The sequence below is a fragment of the Cibotium barometz genome, chromosome 53 (genome assembly GCF_041138505.1).
Source record: "Cibotium barometz isolate CiBa-2024 chromosome 53, ASM4113850v1, whole genome shotgun sequence".
NCBI lineage: Eukaryota > Viridiplantae > Streptophyta > Polypodiopsida > Cyatheales > Cibotiaceae > Cibotium > Cibotium barometz.
The window spans coordinates 11,499,231-11,517,184 of NC_141098.1; positions in this window are offsets into that span (position 1 = coordinate 11,499,231).

A 17,954-nucleotide genomic window follows, 5' to 3' on the forward strand; every position below is an offset into this window, starting at 1 on the left:
TCTAGATGATAGCATCGAGGAAGAGCATTTGCAACACTTAAGATTAGTGTTTGAATTACTAAGGCAAATTGCAGTTTATGCTAAAGAGAGCAAGTGTGAGTTTTTTGCCTCAGAGATCCATTATTTGGGTCATATAATTTCGGCAAAGGGAATTCAGATGGATCCTCCGAAAGTAGAGGCAATCCTTAAGTGGCCTCATCTAACCAATTTGGAGGAATTATAGATATTCCTTGGGTTGGCAGGGTTCTATCATAAATTCATCCGAGATTATGCTAAGTTAGCAGTTCCCATGATGGACCAATTAAAGGCTAAGGGTCACAACTTTGTTTGGGGTGTTGACCAACAACAAAGTTTTGATCTCCTTAAGGTTACCATACCTATTGCACTTGTGTTGGCAATAGTAGATCCTAATCAATTGTTTGTGGTTGAAATGGATGCTAGTGACCATGCAGTTGGTGATGTGCTTCTTCAAGGAGGAAGATTGGTAGCTTTTGAGAGCAAGAAGTTGGATAGAGCTCAACGGAATTATTATGCGTATGAGCATGAGCTTTATGCCATCATTTATGCTCTAGGTAAGTGGAGACATAATCTCTACGGTGCTAAGTTTGAGATTGCCTTTGATCATGAGAGTATCAAATGGTTGACAACTTAAACTGATTTGAAAGGTTGTAAAGCTCGGTGGGTAGAAATCCTCCAAGAATTCGACTTTCAATTAAGGTATCGCAAAGGCCGATACAATGTCGTGGCTTATGCTTTAAGTTGCATGCCTCAAGTCGTGGCTTATGCTTTAAGTTGCATGCCTCAAGTCAACTCGTTAAGTTTCATGGAGCTGAAAAGTGAATTTTTAGATTCACTCAAAGGCAAGTGCAAACATGATTAGTCATATGCACATGTGTGGAAAGTTTTTACACGCAGGGATTCCTCCCACTCCGCAGTAGGCGAGTGCAGATGATAATTCCACACCTAGCTCTTCTCTTTATAGGGATGAGCTTAATCGTTGTTGGAAGCATTTTTCCATTGATAATGGGTACTTGTTACATAAAGGAAGAGTGTGTGTACCCTTGGACTCCAACACTAGGCGTTAAATACTTTATGAGTGTTATGATAGTCCAAGTGCAGGTTATCCTGGATTTAGGAAGACCTATGCCTTAGTGAGAAGGCAATTCTATTGGCTTGGACTTCACAAGGACGCCCAAGAATATGTTTTGCATTGTAAAAAATGCCAGCTCAATAAGGCTGAGCGTCTTAAGATAGGTGGGCCATTACAACCATTAGAGATCCCTGATGGTAAGTGGGAAAGCATCTCTATGGATTTTATTATAGGTCTACCTACAACTAGCAGAGGCCACCATGAAGTGGACAGGTTGACCAAGATGTCTTGGTTCATTTCGACTAAAACCATGGTGAAAGCGCCAGAGTTAGCTCGGCTTTTCATTGAGAATATATATCGACTTTATGGGTTGCTAGCCAATATAGTCAGTGATAGAGACCAAAAGTTTAATAGTCACTTCTGGTGAGCAATGTATAAAAGGTTGGACACAATGCTCAGTATGAGCACGGTTGACCACCCCCAGAGTGATGGTTAGATAGAAAGGGTCAACCAAGTACTCAAGGATATGCTAAGAGTATATGTAAGTAAAAGGCAAACGAATTGGGAACATTACTTACCAATTTTAGAATTTGACTATAATAATGCAAAGCATGTCACTACCACAGGCTTTAGTCCTTTCATGCTTATGTATGGCTTTTAACCTTGATCTCTAGTACCTGTGAGGTTAACTACTGAAAGAATTCAAAAGGTCAAAGATTTTCTACAAGATCATAATGATATGCTGAAGATCGCTAAGGAAGATGTAAAATAGACAAAGACCGCAGAGTGGTCACATTTGAACAAGGTGACCAAGTATTTCTCAAGGTTCCCTCGAGTTCAGAAACTTTGAAGATGGGCAAAGTGCCAAAGTTATCGCCAAGGTATTGTGGACCTTTCACAATACTCACCCGTGTAGGTGAAGTTGCCTACAAGTTAGCTCTGCGCCGCCACCAGAACATTCCAAGTTTCACCCAGTTTTTCATGTTAGTCATCTGCGAAAACGACTAGGCAAAGATGCCAATGTGGTGGATAAAGGTGTTCTTGTAAATTTAATTGTCTCCGGGTGTTACCACACGAGCCAGAGCACATCTTGGATTATTAAGAGAAGCGAACTTGTCACATAATTAGACAACAGTGGCTAGTTAAGTGGAAGGATATATTGGAAGAAGGTTCAACTTGGGAGGACGTTAGTACTCTTAAGACTCGATATCCTACCTTTGTTTTTGAGGACAAAAACTCTTCCAAAAGGGGGGAGTAGTGTTAGGACACGGGTAGGACTAGGGGGAGTCGGGCGGTTCAGGGGAGTCCGGGACACGTGTGGATGGCTAGGGCTATTTTAGCTAGGTAGGGTCTATATCCAGTGGTTGGGTGGAGAGTTGTCCTATTCTCTTCTAGTAGGTTTCATGGAGGTCGCAAGCTGATCTTGCACCTCCACCCTCAAAATTCTCTGCATCTTTTGTTGGGACATGTGCCTCTACAAAAATCCATATCTATGGTTCCCTGACTCATTTCCACTACTCAACACTGAAAATTAATGCTTCCACCAAAAGAAGGAGAAGAGTTACATTTTAGTCCTACAAACAAAGAGGAGAAGATCCACTGCTTGGATGGAAAATCTATCTGCATAGGAATGGCTCTGAATGGGAGGTAAAACCTTAGCACAGCTGTTGGAACCGCGTCAGGCTCACCCACATAGAAATTAGGGCAAACACAAACATTGTGCAAGCTGTAAATCTACGTGCGATCGTGAATTTTCCACTGCTCGGATGAAAAATATGTCTGCATGAATGGCTCTGAAAGGGGGGCAAAATTCCACCACAGCTATTGGAACCGCTTCTCTCTCACCCACCGAGAAATTAGGGCAAACACAAACACTGTGCATGCTGAAAATCTATGCGATCGCCCCACTTCTCTCTCTCTCTCTCTCTCTCTCTCTCTCTCGCATTGGGCTCTCTGGTGAGGTCGCCTTCCATTGCTTTTTAAGCTTCTTCCAATGTTATGGCACCTAAAGGCACCCCTTTTTCCATCTACTTCTGGAACATTGTCTCACCGTTGTTGTAGTGCCCAAAACCATTGCTTCCCACCCTAATCCACCCTCCTAGCACTAGATCTGTCTTCTTCACTTGTGTCGCCTTATCTAGGAGCTCCGTCCCCCTGTATGCCAGGGAGCTCCACCCCCTTTATATGCCCCCCTAATCTTCTTACACCTAGTTAGTTTCTCCCCTTGATGGCCTCGCACCTACTTTCCTACCCTCTTTGACATGCCATTATTGCTATGAGGCTGCCTCTACTATAGTGAGCCACCCAAGCTCTCTACCTGCCTGGTGCACTGGATCTCCATCCATAAAGCATGTAGCACCACACACGAAGCCTTTAGCATCTCCCAATGTATCATCTAGTTAGACATGCGCTATTCTAATAGCATTCTCTGTGTCATTTCGCACTTCCATAACCTCCTCTACAAAGTATCGTGCCTATGGCTTCCATCGCATATGGCTAGCTCCATGCCCTCTGCATTGCTTTTGCCTACTAACCATCACCTAGAGATGCCACCCATTGTATTTTTCACCACCCATGCCATCGTCGAGTGCACTTGCTTCTGCCCACAATCGCAAGCACGAAGCCCACCTAATGGTGGGCTGTGTATATCTCCAACCCCCCGATCACCTCCATGGCCCCGACCAATAGCCATGATTTGTAGGGCCTAGGGCTCCACCCTTGTATGCATGGGCCTATGCCATGGCTACATAGCTCAACATTGGGCATATGTAGCACATAGCCAGCTCATGTGATGTGGGTTAGCGCCAGTTGGGGGTATACAATTGCGGTAAGTTTTTGGGACCCGAATGGAAGGGTTTCCCTTGTATAGAAGCATTAAGCTTCTAACACCTATTATAAATAATACCTGAACATGTGCTAAATTTCGTGAGGTTGTTTTTTGCATTTAGCCCAACTAGTGAAGAACTTTTACCAAAGTATAAAAAAAGGGAAAAGAATAAACTTGTAGAGCATCTATATTGTCGAGAGATTCAAGGAGCTACAATCGAGGAGAAGGTTATGGAGGAGAATATGGAACTTGTAGATCTAATCAATGATATAAACAAGCTTGAATTTCTTGCCTATATAATGGTGCATCAATAAAAATCTAATAGAGCCTATTTGTTTACTTTCATTATCTCTTATTTAATTATCTCATATTAATCACATTCCTTAACATGCTTAAATTATCAGTATAAAAGTTTTTGATCCATTGTAGATGTGCAAAAAATGGTATCATAGCCAACTTGTTGCTTATGCACGAGCTTCCCCACGCTGCTACCTCTCTGGCTCCTTGTGTCAACATCTTCACCTTGCTAGGTATCCTGAGTAACTGTACTAGGTTGTTGTTGATTCACACACCTCTATGCCGGCTTTAATATCTAGCTAGCATATCACTTTGCTCCACCTACTGTGCTGAGCGCAACCACCATCTACTTTGCTAACCTCAATGTCACGTCACCACCTGATACCAACAACTGCTACACAAATGTGGACCCGCTAGCAAACAAGGTGGAAGGTATTGTAGTGGGAGCAAGATTATAAGCTGGTGTATTCTATCAGTGCATCGATCGGATCTTCACTTGTATGGTCAAAATGCCGCCACACATCAACCATTTTAAATTTTTCTTTAAAGCTTATAAGGTTTTATACAAAATCACATTTTGGCCATAAGAAGTTGTTCATATGGAAGGAAAAGTGAAGGTAGTTTTGGGCTTAATTCATTTGCATTGTGCTACATCAAATGCGTCATCGACTCCACAGCCTCACCATTTCTGACGCCAGCGTCAGCATCCAATTCAGTGCAAAAAAAATTATCCATATGGCACATAACTCTTCCTTATCTCACGACTTATAGCTATGTCTACTAGTAGCAAGAGTGTGGTTGAAATCATTAATATGTAGTCTTCTGAGAGTGAAAACTCATCATTATCTTTAGTCATCCAAACCTCAAAATCTTCATAAAAAAGTAACCTCTATCCCTACTCTACTAAGCACCTCTCGGAGAGAAAAGCTTCCCATTAGAAGAAGAATTAATAAAGAACCTAGAAGGCTGTGGAATCCAAAGAAATCCTAGTATTACAAAGAAGTCATCAAAATAGGTCTCAGTCCTTATCTTGCATCAAACCTTCATTCGTATGGGACAAGGGATATGAAAGAAGACATGGGTTATTAGCTTTCTTGTAGTGATTACTTTAAGTGGTCATAATTTTTTGGTTTAGCACTTGTAATTTTCACTCCCAAAGTAATTTGAGCCAAACTTGTGAAGCATTAGACACTACCCTTGCTCTTGCAAGAGGTAAGACCTTGCTATGGCTCCTAGAGAGGTGAGGGAAAAGTTTAGAGGGGAGAACTTTCACACTTGGCAAACCAAGGTGAAGTTTAATCTCATGAAAAAGGGCATGTGGAACATTGTTCAAGGGAATGAGGAAAGACTTACTACTAGAGAGAGTAGTGCACAATGGGATTTAAAGAATGATAAGACACTAGGCATTATAGGGGAACACTTGGATGACACTTTTTTAAATCACATTCACTTATGATAATCTTAAGATGTATGGGAAACCCTAAACAAATTATTTGGTGCTACATGTAAACACTCTAAGATTAGTCTCCTCTTTGGGCTTTCAAACTACTATGCCTGCCCACATTATGATTTTAAAATCCTCTTAACAAACACAACTCACAGGAATCAAGAAGGAAATAGAAAATGACGATAAAATTGCTATGTTGATTAAGAGTGTCACATCTTGATGAATATTCAACTCTTGTCACAACTCTTTTAAATCTTCCTACTCCATCTCTCATTGAAGCTTCTCTCTTGGAAGAAGAGATTGAAGCTTCTCTCTTGGAAGAAGAGAAGAGGATTCTAAGGAAGAGTGAGTCCCATGTTGATGGTGGTTATTTTGTCAAAGGGCGAGCCTCATCCTTGAAAGCCACTCCTCAAAAGAAGACCTTCAAGTGCACATTTTGTGGCAAACAAGGATATCTTGAGGAGTTTTGTTTTGCAAAGAAGAAGGACCAAAAGGCCTACCTTGCCGATGAGAAGAAAGAAGAAGACTCTCCATCGAAGGCCACCGCCGACGAGGCCAACCTTTGTTTTAAAGACTATGCTTATGCTTTTTGATGGCCAAAAACTTGGTCCATTTTATTGTCATATCTGTTTATTTGTTTAAGCTTAGATACTCTTTTTCATGGCATTGTAAACCAAGAGTTTTTACCTGATATACCATCTTTTATATGGGCATCTAGCCTAGTGAGATAGCCACTTTTGTGTATGGCAAACTCACCTTAGTCATCATAACCATTGTATCTCAAGATTTGTACCTACCTTTGATTGTGGGAGGACATTGAGTTTAGGTCATCTTAGCCATTTTTATCTTTACCCATGTTTGGTTCATGGTAGGGTGTTAGAAATAGTGCCCAAACATGTGCTAAATTTCCTAAGGTTGTTTTTAGCATTTATCCCAGCTATAAGTGTCATTTAGTGAAGCACTTTTACCAAGAATAAAAAAGAGGAAAAGAATAGACTCAGAGAGAATCTATACTATTGAAAGATTTCAAGGAGCTTGATTTGAGGAGCTATAATGGAGGAGAATATAGAACCTGTAGATCTAATCGATGATATAAACACGCTTGAATCTCTTGCCTATATAATGGCACACACATCTAATACAAAGCCGATAGAGCCTGTTTATTTACTTTAATTATCTCGTATTAATCGCATTCCCTAACATGCTTAAATTATCATTATGCAAGTTTTTGATCCACCATCGTAGATGTGCAAGAACCTTAACAAGGATCCATCATAGGACTCAAGCTATGGGTAAAACTCTTTTGCTTCGTTAGCCTTCAAGTCCCTAGTGTGAATAGCCCTACACAACACTTTTAGCCTATGCTGGCAGGGGTAAAACTCTTTTGCTTTGTTAGCCTTGAAGTCCTTAGTGTGAATAGCCCTACACAACATGAACACTTTTACCCTATGCTGGCAGGGGGTTTTTTCTCCATGTGAACACACTCTTGTGTGTTAGCCACATCAGCCCTAGGGCTAAGGCTATTTGTACTCATGTACTCCACTCATTTCATATCATTGTCATCGAGTACTTTCTAGTTTTGCTTCTGGTCTCTCTCTCGTTCTTCAAGCTTGATTTGATTATGTGTGTGTGTGTGTGCAGAGCATTTACACCCTCATCCAACATTGATATGAGAGCATTGTTCATTGTCTTGATTTTAGAGCCTACGTCCACATTTGACTGTTGGCAGATGCCATTGATGTTCACACTTAATCTCTTGCCTCAACTTCCTACCAATTGGCTTTGATGTCTTTCTTTTCGTTTGGCATTGGCTCTTGTTGTGTTTCTGCTTCAGGCATTCTGCATTAAAGCATTAGACTTCAGCATTCAGCCATTCGACGTCAGGTTCTCTGCTTTCAGTGTTTGATTTCAGCATTCAGTTATTCAACCATTTGGCTTTAGATTTCAGCAGTCGGCACTTAGCATTCTACTTTAAGCATTTGGCGTCAGCATTCAGCCATTTGGCTTAAGGTCCTCAGCTTTCAGTGGTTGTCCGCATTCAACTTTTTAGCATTTAATTGCGGCTTTCGTGTCAGCATCACAGCTTTTAAGCTTCTACTTTTTGTCTTCAGCAGAGTTGGCCGGGTTTACTTAGGTTAGCCTTTTGCTTCAGCACTCAATTCGACAATTGATTGTGGCTTCCACTTTAGCAGTCAGCTTTTAGCATTTGGCTAGGTTTACTCCATTGGTGGCCACGTTTGGCTGGGTTTACTCCATTGGTGGCCATGTTTACCCATCAATAGGTGGCTTGTGGCTTCGACGGTCTATTTTTAGCATTCGAATTTCAGACTTCTATCTTCGGCATTCAATGTTTGGTTGTGTCCATCTGTTAGAGCCATTGTCCATTATAGCTGATTCAAATTCCGTCTGATAGCTAGTTCAAGTTCATCTGTTAGCTAGTTCCACATCTGTTAGTAGTCAACCGATTTTAACCTAACAACATCGCCTTTAGCATCTAACCTGCATTGCCATGTCAAATTCGGACCTGCTCACCTATTACTGCCATGTCAGCTTTCGTCATATTGATTCCACGTTAACTTCCGACCTGCTGACTTGCTAATTTTGTAGCAAATTTCATACCTACTGATTCCAACACCACCGATTCCGCCTACAGCTTCCAACTTTCAAATTACTAATTTGGTGAGTTTGCACATGCATTGAGCAGACATTTGAGGTACTTTGAGTCACTTAAAACTAGTGCCTGTGTCAGGTAATACTTCACTTTGCACATTCCTTTGCTATGTAAGATATCAAGAAACACAAATGATTTGTTTGGCATGTTTTCTATTGATGATAAGTTTGATGGTACCTACTATCCTATGTAGGCATATGTGATGAGGCATGTACTAGCAGCAGCAAAGAACTTGTGGGTGTATGTATCTAGTGTTGATTTAAGGCCTGTTGGCCCTACATCTACTGTCAGCACATTTGGTGTATCCACTGTTGGAACCAGTGAGTTTGATTCCAGTGGCATTGTTCCATTTGCACCTATTCCTTCTATAGCAAAACAGCTCAGATGGGATGCTACAACTACACAGGTGCATGCCTTGATCACTCTATCCTACAAACAGCAAGTCATTCCTCACATCTACTCATGTACTTTTGCTAAAGGTGCATGGGATACACTTGCCTCTCTGTATTAGATTCACAATGAAGCTCAAGTTGCCTATCTCCCAAAAAAGCTTAACTTGGCATCTGATTGAGGATGAATTTATAGATGTATTTTTGACCTATGTGAAGGATCTCAGAGAGAAGCTAATTAATATTGATGAGGTCATTCTTAACAGCTCTCTTGTCTCTTCAATTCTCAATGGCCTGCCTGAATCCTATCAGGGATTTTCTGCCACTCTTCACCTGACAAAGAGGAATATAAATTTGTATACATTTGATGAGTTGGCAGCTCTCTTGTTTACAGGAAGATCAGTCTCATTTTCCTGTCCAAACAATATGCTTGCTTTTGATCAGTCTTCTGCTACCTCCCACTATGACAAAGGAAAATCTAGGACTCCTTCTCATGCTAAACCTAAGGGTAAGGCACCAGCCCATTCAAATTCTTCTGATCCCGAAGGGGAGAAATCTAAGAAGAAGAGATCCAACTATTGTTAGAAACTTGGTCATGTCATTGAGGATTTCCAGAAGAGAAAAAAGAGTGAGGAGAAAAGGAAGAAGTCTTGCTGCCACCACAACTGACAATGCAAAGGAAGCCACATGCAATGATTTGCCTCCTTTGCTCTCATCAAATGCAATTGGTACCTTGAGTATGAATCAGGATTGTCAAGTGAAGCCAGTAAGGCTTGGACTTACCCACCACCACATGGCTATTATAGACACTAATACTCATGGAGAAGAAGAGGTGAAGCTTGCAAGGCTTTACTTGGACTTCCCCACCACCATAAAGGGTATAGCCAAACTTGCTCTACTAGACATTGGAACAAGAAGAAACCTAATGTTCTATGAGACATGGATCTCATTAGGCAAGCCATTCCTTAAGCCTCCTACAAAATCTAGGACTATATAATGATTGTGAAGGTTTTGTAAAGAAATCTCAGTATAGCATTGAGACTTAAACACAATCAAAATCTCCTCCCCAAAACTCAATGTAAAGGGAAGACTTTCTCACTTGTGTCAATCTCAATGAGGAAGAAGGAGATTTGGACACAACTCCAAATTTCATTATAGAGGGAGAAGACTTAGATCTCCCTCTAAATTTCATTATAGAGGGAGGAGACTTAGATCTCTATCCAAATCTCATTCTTTTGTATTGAGATTCAAACATAAGTCCAAATCTCAATTTGGATGGAGAAGATCTGGACTTGTCTAAATCTTAATGAAGTAGAAGGAGATTTTTCTAATCTTACTATACCATTGAGATTTTATATTCTTTCGTTATAATGAGATTCTAACTTGTGTCTAAATCTTCTTTCTTCTCGTTGAGATTTAACATCTTGTGCTAATGCATATATAGAGGGACACTAGTTCAAATTTCCATTATATTAATAGATTTGGACATATCTTAATGCATTAGCATGAGATTTTCATTGCATTAATAGATTATATATTTGGACATATCTTAATGCATTAGCATATGATTTCCATTACATTAATATATTTGGACATATCTTAATACATTAGCACAAGATTTGGACACAAGTCCAAATCTCAATGAGGTAGGATGACATTTGGATTTGTGTCCAAAATCCTCACCATAGCATTGAGATTTGGACACAATTCCGAATCTCCTCCTCATTGATATTTGGACACAAGGCTTCAGTTTGCGACTGAAGCCTGAAGTGAAGATCTAATCTTCCCTCTACATTGGAGCATAATTCCAAATACCAATGTAAAGGAAGAAGATCTAATCTTCACTTTAGTTTGCGACTGAAGTGAAGATCTAATCTTCCCTCTACATTGGAGCATAATTCCAAATACCAATGTAAAGGAAGAAAATTTGGAGCATGATTTTAAATACTAATGTAGAGGAAGAAGATTGAGTCCAAATCTTAATGACGTAGGAGGAGATTTGGATTTTTTTTTCAAATTGGAATGCCATGGTGAGATTTGGACACAAGTCAAAATATTATCCTACCTCATTGAGATTTGGACACAAGTATAAATCTCCTCCTACCTTGTTAGGATGTAGAGGAAGAAGATTAAGTCTAAATCTTTATGATGCAAGAGGAGATTTGGACTTTTTTTTTTCAAATTGCAATGCTATGGTGAGATTTGGATGCAAGTCAAAATATTATCCTACCTCATTGAGATTTGGACACAAGTCTAAATCTCCTCCTACCTTGTTAGGATGTGGACACAAGTCTTCTCCCTACATACTCAAACACAAGTCCAAAAATGCCAATGTGAAGGGAGAAGATTTGGACTTGTGTCCAAATATCAATGATGCAGGATCAAATTTGGACTTGTTTTCCAAATCTCAATGATCTAGGAGATATGGACTTGTTTCTAAATCTCAATGCTATGGTGAGATTTAGACACAAATCCACTATGTCATGAATTCTTGGAGATGTGGAAAAATAAGGAAAGATGGCTGGTACCTAATAACTACTTAGAATTGATGATTTTTGGGATGGTACTAAGTGTAAAAGTGTCAAATATTTTTAGGATCCATATGCATATTTTGAGTTACCCTTGATATGTGAGAATGCCCATTGTAAACAATCATATAGCATAGCCTTATTTTAAAAAATCAAAAGAACTAGTAAAAGGTTGGAATGATGATGAGCAATTGCACAAGTTTGTATGCAAGGCTTGTTGAGTTTAATAAAAGGTTTAAAAAGGTTTTGCAAGGGAGATCTTTGCATCATTTTTGCCTTATTATTGCGCTTGGATAGCTTCAAGCATTGAAAATGAAACTAAATTTGGTGCAATTGAAATCAAGGTTCTTAATCTCATGGAAAGAGATCTTTTATTAGAGTCATACCTATGTTGTTTATTCCATTCAGTTATAAGAAAATAATTGGAAGGTTTAGTAAAATTTTCATGTTTTTAAAACCTTTGATGGAAGAGTTAGAAAGTCTTTATGGATTAATGTCCTTTGTCATCAATTTTTGGGAATGATCTCTTTCTCTCAAATATTCAAAGCACATGCCATGTTAACGATGGTGATAGGAGATCACCCAATCACTGTAAGATGGATCATTCAAAGAAGGTGGTGTGGACAATCCTTTTTTTTGTATAGATAAAGCAATATCCACTTTAGAAAGTGAAGGTTTAGGGTGATAGTTATGTGAAAAAATAGGTACTGATTTAGATATACTCCTTTGAAAAGATCTATAGATACATTAAGAGATCTAAATAGTTAAGAGAGAGAAAGCACCCAAGCTCGACCCGAAGAAATCCTTAAGAAAGAAGATCTATTGAGTAGATTAGGTTTATGGAGACTATATAATCTCTATAGCTTTGATTTGTCTTTGGATATAGTATATGATTACATTCATATACTAGTATTGGATATGTTCTCTAAGTATAACACTTCTCTCATGAGAGAGTTGGATAATAATATGAAGAAAGAAATTGATGTAACATGGAAATGACAAATTTCACTCCTTTTTCAATTCGACGTGGCCGGTGGCCAAGGTTTCCCAGCAAGTATTATGAAAGTTACAAGGAAAAAGAAAATTAAAAGTTTTTTCAATGGTGTCCACCTTATATATTGAGTGAAGTCAAAGAAATTCACAAGAAATTTTCTGATTTGGGTCTCTTAGTTGTAGTTATTACTCATGAAATCTACAACTAGTCTCATGATCATGGTTGGTCATTTGAAGAAATTGAGGTTATAAAAGTATTATTGGGGGTTCTTAGAGAGTAATATCAAAGGAGCTCATTAGGTCAAAGTCAACTCTATTGGAGCATGTTACGGTTGGGTATAATTTTTAAATGATATTTTACATCATGGTAGTCACAATTTGTTTTAGTGTATATGAGTGTAAGGTCTCAATATATGTTAACATTCAAACCAACAATAAAGACAATGAGATTTTATATCTAAATTGCCATCGATTGAAGGTTGTTTACATGGAACTTGATGCATATACACAAAGATATGGATGGTGGATCAAAAAAATGTGTCGAGAGTTGTCATTGTGTTGTTTCATCATTCTCTCGTAGCTCTAGATGGGTATTTGGTGGATAAAGTTAGATATTATGAGTGTCCTAAATGGCATGCATTGAAACTCTTGCATGTGCCATAAGCTCACATAGAGCCGATAAGGACTCAACTCCCTAATGTAGTTGAGAAATTCTCCTTAAGGAGACTTACAGTCGACAATGAGGTGATGTTGTGTGAGGATTGCATCATGCAACCTCTTGTAGGGATCTTTAAATTATACTTCTAAGAGCTAAAATACTATTCTACCATAATTTCCTAACAACTCTATCTAAAACACAAGACCACTTCTCTTGAGATCACCTTAGTGATTTTTCCCAATCAAATGACCTCTATAAATTAGGCCTAAAATACTCTTCTAAGAGCTAAAACAATTCCACAACCATCCACCCTTGGTATTTATATGTGTGAGCTAAGTTAGTGCTTGATGCCATTCTCCTTGGAACATCTATCAAATTTGTTGAAAGGAATCTCCTCCTTGATCTGTACAAAACGTTTTTACCTTCTTTCCTATCTCATTCTCCACAAGCTTATGCCATTGTTTAAACTTGTCAAAATCTTTGGCCTTATCTCTCGAAGGAAATAAACCCATATCTTCCTACTGTAATTGTTAACTCAAAGCTATCAAAATAGACATGGTAATAGGAAGCAAGGAGAACTTACAATTATCACATTTGTAGTTCAACAACTAACAGCTATCAAAATAGAAATGGTAATAGGAAGTAAGGATAACTTATAATTATCACATTTGTAAACAACAAATCATACTTCCCTAAAAACTCTTAACCTTTAAGAGACATTTTAGAAATTAATGAGATCATCATCCACCAACAAAACAAACTATTAACCACTTTGCAAGTTAATATGGTTTCATTCGCTTGACCTACCGTAAAGTGCTTTGCCATCTCACTTGCAAAGAGCAATGGAAGCCTATCTTTTGTAAAGCGGCCTTACCTTGAGCTTAGTGTCAAATAGGGAAGTCTTAAACTTTGTATATATACTTGCTTATGACTAGAACTGGAGGCTTGGGACAATTTTTAAGTTATGGCTCAGCCACATGTGAATACTAGCCATTTATATATATGTTAACTTTGACATTAAGCAATACACATACAATAGAGGAGGACAAGTGTCATTGGAAACTACACAACCCAACCCAATGGGGCAAGAAAAACCAAACCCAGAGATAGAGAGTTTTGAGAAACAATTCCCTTACGAACACTAAGGATGACACTTGAAATGGAAAGGGGGGTTGCCATAAAAATAGTAGCTACTATAAAGGCTCAAATTTGGGCAAAATAAATCCAATCAGCATCTCAAGGATGATGGAAAAATTTAATGGAACTAGAGATCTCATTCAGTACCTAGAGAAGTTGGATCGAGTTTGCAAAGCCACGAGAAGGATCCCACCAAGATATTTTTATTCGCACCTTGCCTTGAAGGAAAACTAGGCTAGTTGTTTAGGGTGCGAAACAACTGGCTTGGTGCAACTATGAGATTTTGAGACACACCTTCATTGTGGGAGTTTTACCCAGTGGAGCCAAAAGGATTCCCATTGCACAAATCTACAACCTCAAGTAGAGGAAGCTGAGAGCATATGAGACTACATTACTAGAACCAAGTATCTCTATATAAGATGGAATCCCTGCTGAGACAGGCTAGATGATTTATTGTTTGTTGATCAATTTATGATTGGTCTCAAGAACAAGAGGCTTCACAACCATCTCTACAGGTCTAGACACTACATCTTTGATGGGTGTTGCTATGAGGCAATAGATCTAATAGACAAAGATAGGGATGTAGAAGTCGTCTAAACAAATCAAGACATAGGGGATGCATCATCCAAAGCCTTTATGGCTAAGGGAGCCCAACACTAGCACCAAAAAGAATCTTGATCAGGGATCATGGATGAGTTGCTAGACAATGAGCTCAACCAATTAGACTAGTCATGAATAATGCACAAATATTTAGCATGTTGCATCTGTGAGAACTTACGCCATGTGTAGTAGACATTTCTATAACTTGTTTTTTACATCATGTGTACTCTTTGATCTTCCTTTAGCTGCTCAATCGTGTCCTTGTCCTTGTTAATTCCAATTGAGACTTAATTCTACTACTAACATTGCACTCAGAGAACTTGCTTAGTGGTTGGGCGGTTGGCTAATCCACGGGACTGGATGGGGTTAGGTTGGATTGATGGATCCCTAAAATGAGACTCAATTCTATTATGGTATGTTAGATGAAGTAAATCCCGGATAGAAATTGTTCTATGGAAAAGAATCAACGGCTGTGCCTCTCTCAACAATGAGGAAAAACGCATTGGTCTCTATGATACAAGTGCAAGTCTTTTCCTTGATCTGACCTCGGAACTTACAGGTTCGGTCAAATCAGTTCAGTTAGTTAAGGCTCTTGACTACGTTAGAGTAAAAATATCCCAGAGGAATCGCCCGTGCTTTTCGGGCGAGGGAAGTTTTTCCGGGTTCGATTTTGGAAGAACCAAGGGATTAGTCTCTTGTCCGGATATCCGTGGAGGCCCCAAGTGAGGGACCTTGCCCTGTGCAAGAAGTGCTACTTCCACTGCTAGCACCCCCGAATCCGTTGCGCGGAGGGGACAGGGATCTTTCAGCTGGTATCAGAGTGAATTGGCTAAAGTGGATCAACCGAGAAGCCAAAAATGTCAAAAATTTATGAAGTAATAGTAAAAAGTTGGAAATATGTGATGAAATGCATACAAATTGATACTCAGACTGAAATTCATAAATTAGTAATTGGGTCTTTAGATGAAAGTACCACAATTGCAAGGAATCCCTGACTTTCTTGAGGCCTAGACATGATAGTATTTACCTTATAATTCCAAGGATCGAGATTACCCGTATATACTAAGGGTATAATGGTAGCTCTTTACTGGCAGTATATACGAGTAAATCTAAGACCTTGAAATTATAAGCAAACTGCTATCCAGATGATGAATTCGAATGTGGTTGATATGATTTTAAAACTCTGGTTGAGAATTGACGGGTTGATTTGAATTGTGATTGAAAAATGATGATTCCTGAATTTTGGTTGAAAAGCGATAAGCTGAGCAAAACCATAATGAGGATGAATAGGACGAGTCCCTATGATGATGTTCGTAACTGGAATGACGATAATGACTTCAGCAAATCACTATGAGATTAGTGGATTGTGCTGACAGATTGCTAATGTTAAGTCTTGACTCAGTGGATCAAGTTAAGGGATGACAAATTAAAAATCTGTATAATTGAAATTCCCATGGAGGATTGTTCAGATGGAAATTTTGGTCTAATGGACCATTATTGTGTTAAAGATATGAATGATATGATATGAATGAATTGTTATCTGATGATGAGTTCTATATAAGGGATCTTTATCCCAAGATTCTGTTGGGTTGACTAGACTATAAAGAACCCCATAATCAGTTGGATTTTAAGGGAAAGAGTAAGATTCCTCCCTCCAGCTTTTGAGGTGTATAGGTGTAAGAATCTCCACTTCTGATCTTCTAATTATTCCCCTCTCTGAAATAAAAGAAAGATCCTATTTTACCTTGTTTTGGCCTAGAGAGAGAAAATGTCTAGAGAGAGGTAATCAAAAAATGAGATATTTTTGGATATAAAAATCCTCCTAGTATCTAAAATGGTTTTCCTTGAAACAGAAATTCAAAAAGAACTTTCCAATGTACAATTGGAATTAATTGAAAATAGGTATAAAGGACCTTAGTCTAAGGGTCTAGATTTTTCAGAAATTTTTAGATTATGGTCCAATTAAGGTTCCTATGGGCCAATAGGATCAATCCAAGTGTGGGGAGGAGATAAATCCAATTTATAAAAGAAAAATACCCAAAAATGAGTAAATGCCCACATAAGATGAAGAGTTGACTGAGTACAAGGTTTATTAGTAAAAAACTATGAATATTACTAAAAAAATAAGATATTTTGGGTATAATGATACATTTTTGACACCTTCCTAAGGAGAAGGGGGCTCTTCAAGGAGGCGCCTATTTCACATGTGTGGAGGAGTTTTAAACTAAAAAATAATAAGATATTTTTCTCTCTCCTCTCTCCTGGATCAACAAACCAAATAAAAAAGGGAGCCAAACTGGTCCAAATCTTGTCCAAATTCAGCCAAACTGAACCTGGAAAATTCTAGAAACTAGTTGGACTTGGTTAGAGGCCTCCCTCACCTATAAATAGACCCTTAGCCCTTTGTAAAAAAAATATGAGAACTATACCATGCCAGTATTATATTGAAATAATGATATTTTCTATTATCCTCTAAAAAACCTCTACAATTTGGAGAGAATGGAGTTTCTCTCTCTCTCTTCAACCTTCTTTGGAGCCTTCCTCAACATACTAACCAATTGATTGGTTGGGGGCCTCTCCAATGACTAAAGAATCAAGCAAAACAAGAGGTAAAGTGTGAGTTTATGGTCTTTTTCTTAATCTCTAAATGTTCTCACTTCTCAACCCCTCTCAAGCTTGAGAAGTATTCAATTGAATGGCTCTTTAATGCAATTGAAGCTCTCTAATGAATTTTAGTGTGTGAAATTTTATAAAGTTTCCATTTATGCTTAAATTAAATGTTTTTTTAAAAGCATATCTCTCTCTCCCCCAAAGAATGGTCATTCCTATGACCTATTCTATATTCAAATGATGCTTCTCATGAAGCAATTCTCAAATCTAAAAGTAAATTCTATGCTTGTCAAATTTGAGGCCAAAAAAGTAGCTTTTTAATGCTTTTATGCTATTTAATTTATGGAAAACTTGGGAATCAAGTCCATAATTGGATATTGATCCAAATAATAGTTATTCTATCATATGGTATTACTAAACTTTATGCTTTAAAAATTATTAAAAATTATCCAAATAATAGTTATTCTATCATATGGTATTACTAAACTTTATGCTTTCAAAATTATTAAAAATTATCAGTAATAGCAGCGGAGCTATAGTAAAATTTCTAAAAAATTACCACATAAATCATTTTCATTCATACTATGAAAAGAGGAAATCCTACCATATTCTAGGATTAATCATCCTAGGTTAATTGAAAAATTCTCATCTCATAACCATGCAAAATTTGATTTTAATGTTTATGCATAAATAGTTAATTAGCAAAA